The sequence below is a fragment of the Hypanus sabinus genome, chromosome 10, assembly GCF_030144855.1.
Source record: "Hypanus sabinus isolate sHypSab1 chromosome 10, sHypSab1.hap1, whole genome shotgun sequence".
NCBI classification, from domain to species: Eukaryota; Metazoa; Chordata; class Chondrichthyes; order Myliobatiformes; family Dasyatidae; genus Hypanus; species Hypanus sabinus.
Window position 1 is genome coordinate 115052278 of NC_082715.1, and position 10570 is coordinate 115062847.

General features: G+C 42.0%; 1 protein-coding gene across 1 annotated transcript in view; it reads left to right on the forward strand.

Moving 5' to 3' along the window:
- The window catches only part of acbd3 (acyl-Coenzyme A binding domain containing 3), a 75289-nt gene that overhangs the window by 55494 nt on the left and 9225 nt on the right, over nucleotides 1-10570 (forward strand). The window lies entirely within an intron of this gene.

Consider the following 10570-nt stretch of genomic DNA (forward strand, 5'->3'; position numbering starts at 1 on the left):
CAGGTTTTTCCACACAGTGGTACACGCTGCTGAGGTGGTGTTAGAGACAGCTATGATAGGGGTGTTTAAGATGCTCTTGGGTAAATGAATATTAAGAGAATGGAGAGGTATGGATCCTGTGCGGGTAGAAGGTGTTGAGTGTCATTAGCACAACAGTGTGGGCTGAAGTGCCTGTTGCTGTGCTGGACTTTTGTGTGTAATTGGAGCCTCACTGCTCTTTGTCTTTCTGACCACACACTCTCCGTCTGCCTTGCACCCAGCCCCCGCCCCATGAAGTTACTACCTGAGTATTCTGTTGCTGGATGTCATGGTTCCAGGTGTGAGATGAAATGTGAAAGCAAGCGAGCAAATAATATTAAAGTGGATAGTAAAAAATTTTTCAAGTATGTTAAAAATAAAACAGAAATGAGAGTGGATATAGAACTGCTAAAAATTGATGCAGAATAACAGGGGACGAGGAGATGGTTGATGAACTAAATGAGTATTTTGCATCAGTCTGCACTGTGAAAGACACTGGCCGTATGCCTGATGTAGAGTGTGAAGGAAGAGAAGTGGTTGCAGTTACCATTACAAGAGAAGGTGCTCAAGAAGCTGAAAGATGTGGACCAGATGAACTGCACCCTTGGGTTCTGAAAGAGGTAGGGTTAGAGATTGTAATTGCATTAGAAATGATCTTTCAAAAATCATTGGACTCTGGCATGGTACCAGAGGAGTGGAAAATTGCAAATGTTACTCCACTCTTTAAGAAAGGAGGAAAGCAGCAGAAAGAAAATTATAGACCAGTTAGCCTGACCTCAGTGGTTGGGAAGATGTTAGAGTCAATTGTTAAGGATGAGGTGCTGAAGTACTTGGTGACTCAAGACAAGATAAAGGAAACCAAGTCAACATGATTTCCTTCAGGGAAAATCCTACCTGATGAACTTAATGGAACTCTTTGAGGAGATTACAAGTAGGATAGATAAAGGGGATGCAGTGGATGTTGTATATTTGGACTTTCAGAAGGCCTTTGACAAGGTGCGTAGTTAAGAGTCCATGGTATTACAGGAAAATTGCTAACATAGTTAGAGCATTGGTTGATCGGTAGAGGGCATTGAGTGAGAATAAAAGGATCCTTTTCTGGTCGGCTGTCAGTGACTAGTGGTGTTCCATATGGGTCAGTGTTGGGACCACTTCTTTCCATGTTGTATACAAATGATTTAGATGATGGAATAGATGGCTTTGTTGCCAACTTTGCAGATGATACTAAGATTGGTGGGGGGGCAGGTAGTGTTGAAACAGGTAGGATGCAGAAGGACTTAAATTAGGAGCATGGGCAAGAAAGTGGCAAATGAAATACAATATTGGAAATTGCATGGTAGTAGAAATAAGTGTGCAGACTACTTTCTAAACGGGAAGAAAATCCAAAAATCTGAGATGCAAAGGACCTTGGGAGTCCTTGTGCATAACACCCTAAAGGTCAACTTGCAGGTTGAGTCAGTGGTGAGGAAGGCAAATGCCACATTAGCATTCATTTCAAGAGGTGTAGAATACAAGAGCAAGGATGTGATGCTGAGACTTTATAAGGCACTGGTGAGGCCTCACCTTGAGTATTGTGAACAGTTTTGTGTCCTTTATCTTAGAAAACGTGCTGGCATTGGAGAGGGTCCAGAGGAGGTTCACAATGATGATTCCAGAAGTGAAAGGGTTATCATATGAGGAATGTTTGATGGCTCTGGGTCTGTACCCACTGGAGTTCAGAAGGATGGTGGGGGGGGGGGGTCTCAGTGAAACTTTTCAAATGTTGAAAGGCCGAGACAGAGTAGACATGGAAAGGATGTTTCCCATGGTGGGAGAATCTGGGACAAGAGGGCAGAGCCTCAGGATAGAGGGGCACCCTTTCGAAACAGAGATGTGGAGAAATTTCTTTAGCCAAAGGGTGGAATTTGTTGCCACAAGCAGTTGTGCAGGCCAGGTCATTGTGTGTATTTAAGGCAGAGATTGATAGGTTCTTGATTTGGACAAGGTTACAGGGAAAAGGCTGGGAGTTGGGGTTGAGGAGATTAAAAAAAAAGGATCAGCCATGATTGAATGGCGGAGCAGACTCGATGGGCCAGATGGCCTAATTCTGCTCCTATGTCATATTGTCTTATGGAGACCAACAGAAGGGCCCAGAGTGCACAGTATCACATCTAGTCATGATGTAAGATTGTGTTGAGGAGCAGAATTAGGATGTTACTGTTGAAAAAAAATATTACACCATTGTGTTCACTACAGTATACAAGGGATGTGATTAACTGAAGAGGTGTAGAAAAGATTCAGAAAGATGTTGCCTTGGAATGGAGGGGTTAGTTATCAGGAAAGATTAGATAGGTTGGCTCTGCTTTCCCTGGAGTGAAGGAGGCTGAAAACTTATTATAGAGACATGCAAAACAGAGGGTTATAGATAGATAGCCACTGTCCCTCTCTCATGGTAGAGGTACCTAAAACTAGACTACATAGGTTGAAAGAGAGAGTGAGGGGATTTAAAGGGATCTGAGATAAAATTTTCATGCAGTTGGTTGTTACCTGGAATGAGCTGCAAAGGAAGTGGTGGAGGTAGAAGCAATAACAACATTTGAGAGGTTTCAAAAGTTCATTTATTATCAAAGCATACAACTCTAAAATCCTTCTCCAGATAGCCACAAAGCCAAGAAAGAAAAGAGTGACAGCATGATCATTAACCCTCCCCCCAAATCCCTCCTCTCATCAACCCCCAAATCCTCCTCTCCTGCACTGAAAAATTGAGAAAGATTGGGCGAAAAAGCACAGAATACAAAATACATTTTGGGCAACATTCTACCTCTCCATAGCAGAGAGATCTCACCAGTAATAAAAAGGGAGATTCCCCTCTCCTTAACAGAGTGCAGAACGATCTAAATAAGAACGTCAATGAGTAGGGCCTAGAGGGATGCGGTTTTAATGTAGACAAATGAGAATCAGTATAAATGGCCATAAGAGCATAAGACGTAGGACCAGAATAAGGCCATTCAGTCCATCTGGTTTGTTCCACTATTCCATTATGGCTGATTTATTATCCCTCCCTTTTCCCTGTCATATTTGATGCCCTGGCTAATCAAGAACCTATCAACCTCCACCTTAAATATGCACAATGACTTGGTCTCCATAACCATCTGTGGCATTGAATTCCACAGATTCACCACCCTTTGGTTAAAGAAATTCCTCCTCATCTCTATTCTAAGTAGGTGCCCCTCTGTTATGAGGCTGTGCCCTCTTGGTCCTAAACTCACCCACTTTAGGAATCATCCTCTCCACATCCATAGGTTTCAATGAGATCCCTTCATTCTCCTGTACTCCAGTACACACCTAGAACCATCATAGATTAACCCCTTTCATTCTCAGAATCATTCTGTGAACCTCCTCTGGACCCTCTGCAATGCCAGCACATCTTTTCGTAGATAAGGGACTCAAAACTGCTCAATATACTCCATGTGATCTGACCAATGCCATATAAAGCTTCAGCATTACATACTTTTTATATTCTAGTTTTCTCAAAATGAATGTCAGCATTGCATTTGCCTTCCTTACCATTGACTCAACCTGCAAATTAATCTTGCTAGTCCCTTTGCACCTCTGATTTTTCAAAGATTTTCTCTCTGTTTAGAAAAGTCTTGACTTTGTTCCTTCTACCAAAGTGCACGACCTTACACTCCCATCTGCAGCTTCTTTGCCTATTCTCTCAATCTAAGTCTTTCTGCAGACTCCCTGCTTCCTCAAAACTACATGTCCCTCCACCTATCTTTGTATTGCCTACAAATTTGGCCACAAAGCCATCAATTCTTCATCCAAATTGTTGACCTATAACGTGAAAAGAAGTGGTCCCAATGCTAACCTCTGCAGAACACCACCTGTCACTGGTAGCCAGCCAGAGTATTCCCACTCTTTGCCTCCTGCCAGTCAGTCAGTCTTCTATCCATGCTAGTATCTCTCCTGTAATACCCTGGGCTGTTATCATGTTAAGCAGCCTGGTGTGCAGCACCTTGTAAAAGGCCTTCAGAAAATCCAAGTAAACAACATCCACTGACTCTTCGCCTTTTATTTCATCAAAGAATTCCAACAGATTTGGGAAGCCATGCTGACTTTGTCCTATTTTATCATGTGCCTCCAAGTACCTAGGAACTTTGTCCTTAATAATAGGCTCTAACATCTTACCAACCACTGAAGTCTAACTGGCCTGTAACTTCCTTTATTTTGCCTTGCTCCCTTCTTGAAGAATGGAGTGACATTTACAATTTTGGAGTCTTCCACAGCCATGCCAGATCTAGTCATTCTTGAAAGATCATTACTAATGCCACCACAACCTCTTCAGCCACCTCTTTCAGAACCCTAGGGTGCAATGCATCTGGTCCATGTGTCTTAACTGCCTTCAGACCTTTCAAATTTCCAAGCACCTTCTCCTTCGTACTTGTGGATACATTCACTTCTGCCCCTGACTTAAGTGTATCTGCCATTTCTTTGTTCCCTATTACTACCTCTCCAGCACTCTCACCCCATCCTTCTGCCACCACACCAGGGATAGGGTTCCTCGTCCTCAACTACCACCCCAACAGCTTTGCCTCTAGCACCTAATTCTCTGTAACTTCCACCATCTCCAATGGGATTCTTTTACCTTGAGCTCCCTAATCAAGTCTGGTTCATTACACAATACTCAATCTGGAATTTCCTTTCTCCTAGTAGGCTAAACTGCAAGCTGCTCTAAAAAATTCATCTCATAAGTATTCTCCAAATTCCCGTGGTAGCTGTTATAGATGGTAGGCTGAAGGTGCTGTATCTATGCTGTACAACTCTGACTCTATAAACCTAAAGTGCCAAATGATTTATGGCTACCAGAGCTTTAGCCGGAACATGCTAGTGTAGCTATTTGAAAGAAATAGAATGGATTATGTACCTAAGCCTTGATGATTAAAAAGAAGCCGAAGGTGATAGAAATCTGAAACATAGGGAACAGAAAATGCCAGAAAATCTCAGCAAGTCATGCAGTATCTATTGAGAGAAATAATTCAAATTTTGTGTTGAAGACCATTTGTCACAACTAGTAAAGAGAGAAAAGTTTCTAAGTTATACGGTGATGGACAGGAGAAAGGGAATATCTGAATATCCCCATGGTGATGGGTTGCTAACAGAGCAGGAGGGTGACAAGAAGGGTATGTATTGCAAGTTGCATTTCAGTTTGTGCTAGTGTGCAGGCCTCCTTCCATAATTACCACCAGTCATTATTTGGAGATACAGTAGAACAGGATTGGAGGAATGTAGAGATCTCAATGTTGTTGTGATAGTTAAAGGGCAGTGACTTGGAGAGCTAGGGTAGGAGGAATGTTGAAAGTGAGGCTGATAATTCTTTTAATAGTAGATGCTTTTCTGAATTGAGAACCAATGTGGCTGACAGATATAGGCATGATTAAAACAATAGCAATTGGGACAGAGATATTTTATGTTTACAGAAAGGAGAAGGTCAAGAGTTGTTAGAATTGTTAAGTGTAGAACTAACAAATGAATTGTGGAGGAGCAGTGAAGTTAGCAATACTGAAGCTATCAGATTAAGTTACTTGGGTATAACTGATGTGAATGATGAGCACAAGATTCTGCAGATGCTGAATGTCCAGAGCAACACATACAAAATACTGGAAAGCTCAGCAGTTCAGGCAGCATAAAATAGTCAATGTTTTGGGCCGAGACCCTTCATCAGGACTACTGTGAATGATGTCACCTCTGGTTAAACAGGTACCACTCTTGTCTCAAAAAAATGGAACTGTTTTGAATCGAAGGCTCATTCCTGAGATTTGAACAGCACCCACATTTTCTGTCCACAGCTAAAGGGTGCCACACTGGTGGAAATGCCGTCCTTTGCATCACATATTAAACTGAGACCTCTGTCTATTCTCTGAGGAATGCACGATCTTTTCAAAAGGATATGATAAGATTTATCCTACAGCTACCGCAAAACATCATTACTTTCACATTGTTGGTTTGTGTATTTCTTATATTGTAATAAGAACAATGCTTTAAAAACATTTTGTTGGTTGCAAAGGACTTTGAAAATTTAGTTGCAAGCATGTTTTACTGATAAGGCACTAGCTAGTTTAATTACAGCAGGGATTTGGGACTTTTAGTCATTGCTATTTGTTAGTTTAAAAAAGGGTGTTAGCCAGGATGCACCTGCTCTATTTCCTTTAGTGTGATAGGATTTTTATTTGGATATATATAACCAATTTTGGTTTAACATCTCTTTCAAGAGGTGCCAAGTCCGACTCAGCAGTCCCACCCCTCTTAACTTGTGTATCTGACAATAATGTGGACCCGAAACCAAAAATCATTCAACCCAGAAGCAAAAGTGGGCTGAATTAGCGCTGAGTTTAAATCAGACAGGAATGGAACGTTATATTGTTCTTGTGCAAAGTAAACTTAAATCAAGGAGGACAGTTTAGGCTTTTATCCAATTATTCTATCTCTTGAGATTTTCTTGTTGGCTAGTCATCAATATTGTTCCAGGTGCCAAGAATTTGTCGGTTCCTAGCTGGATTTCAGTTAAAATTAATTGTGTAGCATCTGGTCTCTGGGCTCAAGTCAACTCCATTCTCAAGCACTTAATCTTGTTCGGCATCATAATGCTGAGGAGGTGCTTCTCTCTTAAAGCTGCAGCTGAGATATTTAAGCAAAGTCTTTGTCTGCTGTTGCTTGTGGACTTGTTGGTAGCACTATTTTAAAGGAGTTCTTCCTGTGTCCATCCTAATGAAAATTCCTCAAATGTTAGTTAGGATTATCTGATGCTTCTGTGGTTCATTCTAGGATGCACTGGGACACATCATTAATGATGTAACCTGGGAGCATTGGGTGTTTCGGGTCGTTCAACATCATACACTGTCACCCAGGGTTGATCAGACCCCAGCTTGTGTTCCGGCAGCAGTGGTCCATGGGTCACTCCTTTGCAACCCTCGTAATGCCAAGGAGGGAGTAGATTCTGCAGAGCCAGCAGCCAGCAAAACCTTTTATTAACACATAACTGAAGCAAATTGGCTGCTACATTTTCTAACGGCGACTATATTTCGAAATTGCCAGTGGCTGTGGAGTTTATTTCGATATAAAATGGCAGGAGATGATGGTCACCACAGCAGAGCTAAAAGCGATACAGATAGACAAATGTCTGTGATATGGGATGCATACATGCCTACATATCTACTAACAATATCAGACTAGATAGGCTGTGTTTGTTTGCCTTGGAGCAGAAGAAATCTTTGGAAGGAATACATATCTGAGAGGCATAGATAGGATAAATAGTAGAGAAAGTTTTCCCAGAGCTGAAACATCTAAAACTAGAGGACATGGGTCTAGAGTAAAAGGGAAGCTGTGTAGAGGAGCTCTGAAGAAGAACTCTTTTTATCCAGTGGTTGGAACCGAGAAGGCCCTGCTTGAGGCCGACTCTTAAATTTATGAAGTAACCAGACAAGCACTTTGGACTTCAAGACAGACTTCAAGACTATGGACCAAGTGCAGGTAAACTGGATTGGTGTAAGTGGGTACCTAATGGTTGGCATGAACATGGTGGGCAAAGGGCCTCATTCTGTGCTGTGTGATCCATCCTCGCCCATTTGGGGGTCTGCATGGCTTCCAGAGTGGGGACAGTCAGGGATTATTTATCCCCCTCCACTCACCCCATGTTATCCCCTGTCCTTTCATTCACTCCTAAAAAAAGGTGAAGCTTTATAAGCTTTGGTAGGATCCAAAATGCAGATTGTCCAAGTCACATCTCCTGGGATACAGGAGGCTGAGGAGTAACCTGTAGAGTTTTACTTATTAAACTTGAGGGGCACAGATAAAGTGATCAGTCACAGTCCCTTTTCCAGGGTGGTAGTCTGACACTAGAGAGCACAGATTTAGGGTGAGAGGGGAAGGATTTAGTGAAAACTTTTTCACAGTGTGAGTGATGAGTATATGGAATGTGCAGGTAAAGGAAGCATTTGAGACAGGTATAATTATGACATTTAAAAGATATTTGGTTAAGTACATGGATAGGAGCTGTTTAGACTGATATGGACGAAATGCAGGTAAATGGAACTAGATCAGGTGGGCATCTGGGTTAGCGTGGTTGGCTGAAGGTCCTGTTTCCATGTGTATATCTCTATGACTGTATCTCTGGGGCCGTCTGTAGAGTTCTCATGTTCTCTCTGTGACTGTGTGGACATCACCCAGGCATTCAGATTTCCTCTTGCCTTCTGAAGGTTAATTTGGTTGGCTAGTGGGTAAGCAGAGGTGGGAATGTTGGGGTAGGATTATGCAGTATTAGTGTATATTGTTATTTGCCATTTAAACTATATATTGTCGAGCCTATTTCCATGTGGTGTGAAATATGAATAGTTACTTTCGTGATCTGGAACTTGCTTCCTGTATGGGAGGTTGAAACAGAGTCAGTCACGACCTGGACGGGCACTTGTAAGAATGCCTTGGAAAAGGAATTGGACAAGCTTGCTCTTCCAGGAACCAGCTTTGAATCACTGAGCTGAATGGCCTCCCATAAAGTTTATAAGAAGAAAAGCAACAGTAATAAATAATCATAGAGCAATACAGCCTGACCATGCCCAATGACATCCAGCTAGTTTAAATTTCAATTTCCTTTGTTCAGCCAATATCTCTCTCAGCCCCACCCCTCTATTTGCCTCTTAAGTTCCACCCCTCCACTTCTTAAATGATACTATTGCCCTGCCTCAACCACTTCCTCTGACAGCTATTCCATATACTCACCAGTCTCTGTATGAAAAGGTTGCCCCCTCAGCCCTCACATTCCCTGCCTTTATCCTCTCACCATAATCCTGTAAGCCCTAGTCTTCTACTCCCTGACCTGGAGAAAAGGCTTGTTACTTATCTGTGCCTTTGATAAATATTTCTGTAAGGTCGCCTCCCATTCCAGGGAATAAGGACCTAGCCTGGCCAACCTCTTAGGCACTCTAGTCCTTGCAAATTGTTTATTTATTTTCAGAGAAACAGTGTGGGACAGGCCCTTCAGTCCAACAACCCACCTTCTTAGCACTAGACTAATCACAGGATGAATTACAACAACAATTAACTTCTGCAGTCTTTCCTGTAACAGGTTGACCAAAGCTGTACTTCAGGCATGATCTCACCAATGATTTATTTAAGTGTAATATAACTACCCAACTGCTATACTCAGTGCCCTGATTGAAGAAGGCCAGCATGCTAAGCCCTTTTTCACTATCCTGTCTACACTTGATGCTGGTTTCAATGAACTGTATACATTTGTACTGAACTTCTGTCCCTCTGTTACATTATACTTCCTCGTGCCCTACCATTCATAGTACAAGTCGTGTAGAAGTTTGACTTTCCACACTTAGCTGTATTGAAATCCATTTGCCACTCCTCAGTCCATTTCCCTTACTAATCAAAATCCCCTCATACCCTCCTATAAACTTCACTGTCAGAGCACCTTATTTTGTGACATCCTCAGCTGCCTGATCAAGCCATGTGCATTTACATTCAAATCACTCATTTAATAACAAGGCTTCTACCAACCCCAGCAGTATACTACTAGTCACTGGTATGCATTTGAAGAAACAACCTTCAACTTGAAATCCTTTGCATCCTACCTCTGAGCCAGTTTTGAATTGACCTAAGTTGTGCTCTCTGGATTTCATGGGACTTCATCTTTCACATTATCCATTGTCCTACCCTCCATCTACATTCTTGCTGTCTATTCAAATGCGGGTAACTTTTGTGAGATGTCAGCTGACCAACCTGTGGTTCCCTGGATTGTCCTTGCTACCCTCTAAAAACAAAGGAGCACCATTAGTCACCTTGTAGTTTTCAGGAACTTTCCCCGTGGTAACAGTGCAGCAAATATCTCCACAAGGGCCTCCACAATTTCCTCGCACAAATTCTAATGATGGACTTGGTCAGACCCTGGAGATCTATCCACTTTAATGCACTGTAAGGCTTCATGTACCTTTTCCTTGATAATATATCTCCTTCAAACTATCTCCACTTATTTCCGTTATCTATTGAGTAACCATATTATTCATTAAAAAAAACGCACCTCTCTCCTGTGGCTCAAGACATAGGCAGCCCTATTAATCTCTGAGGGGATCTACATTCTTGCTACCTACCCTTTTACTCTTAACTTAGCTATACAGATAGGGCTTTCGTTAACCTTGCCCGCCAGATCCATCTATTTGTTGTCCTCTTTTCCCTCTGAGGAGTATTGTTAATCTTTTTATAGTCTTCACAGGACCCTGTGTATGTTTCCTTCTGTTTCTATAGTTGAGCCTCAATATCTGTCATTGGTCAAGGTTTCCTCAGCTTGTCAGTTTACCCTAAAGGAACATGCTGTCCTGGACCTTTGCTATCACAGACTTAAAGGTCACACACTTGCCTGTTGAATGGTCTTGGCCTGAATCATGGACTCCTCCATAGATACTGCATGCTGTAACTTGCTGAGTTTCACCAGCATTTTCTGTGCATTACTCAAGATTTCCAGCATCTGTAAAATTTCTACTGCTTACCACTTGCCATTTGTTCTTTTCCTTTC